Raw genomic sequence first — 963 nt, 5'->3', positions numbered from 1 at the left:
GCCTGGTGGTTCAAAATCCATTTTTGGGGTATCTTAAAACAACATAAAAGCCCCAATTACACCAGCGAATATAGGGGGAAAGGGTAGACGCCACCTATTCCCTCTCCCCCCGGCTTTCAGGGATTCGACCCCCTGCCGACCCAAAGGCCCCCCTTTTGTACTAATTTGAGATATCCATTTTTGGCAGACGGACTTTAAGATTTTTCTATTGGAGCCAATAATTACTTAGTTTAAGCGGGAAGCGCGCGCCAAAAAATGCGGTTTTTTGGTAAAACTTTTCTAAAAAAATGCTCAAAAACAAAAAAAGGTCAACAAAACTTTCGAGTTTTTTTTTTGAAAATTCGCTCTTTTTCCCTCGTGAAAACCCTAGATTCGACCCTGTCCATTTAGAAACATTTTTAGGCTTTTTTGGAAGATTTGACCCAAAAAACTGCGTTTTTTTGGCCTCCGCTTCGCCTTAAGTTTAGTGTAAATTGACGCTTTAAGAAATATTAGGGTGGTCGGCTGTCTCAAAAATATTACCAAATTAGGTCCTTTTTGGGTGGTGAGGGGATTGAATCCCTGAAACAAAATATCCGCATCCCCCCAGCCCCACCACACCCGAGTATTGGTTTTTAGGCATTCGACGATGGCTGCAGCGGAGACTTGATTTGCTGTCACTCTGAGAAAGGAGCCTCTCCAGCCAATGGCGACAGAGGAGATCCAGTGATTGACGTCAGTGGTAAAGCTAATCCACATCAGATCAAACACATGCAAAAACATAAAGATCGAGGCAACCATGGCAAGCATTCAGCCCGACATGGAAATCATGCAGCCAACAAGGTTAAATCTCAACATGTTGGAGGTAGTCAGAAAAACCGAAAGGGGCATAACAACCTAAATGCCCATAACAATCATAAAGCTCACACCAACCAGAATAGCCATCACAATCAAAACGTCCATAAGAATCATAAAGGTAGTAGC

This window comes from Symsagittifera roscoffensis, chromosome 5 (assembly GCF_963678635.1).
Source record: "Symsagittifera roscoffensis chromosome 5, txSymRosc1.1, whole genome shotgun sequence".
NCBI classification, from domain to species: domain Eukaryota; kingdom Metazoa; phylum Xenacoelomorpha; order Acoela; family Convolutidae; genus Symsagittifera; species Symsagittifera roscoffensis.
The sequence above is the reverse complement of the archived record's forward strand: the minus strand, read 5'-3'. Positions refer to the sequence as shown.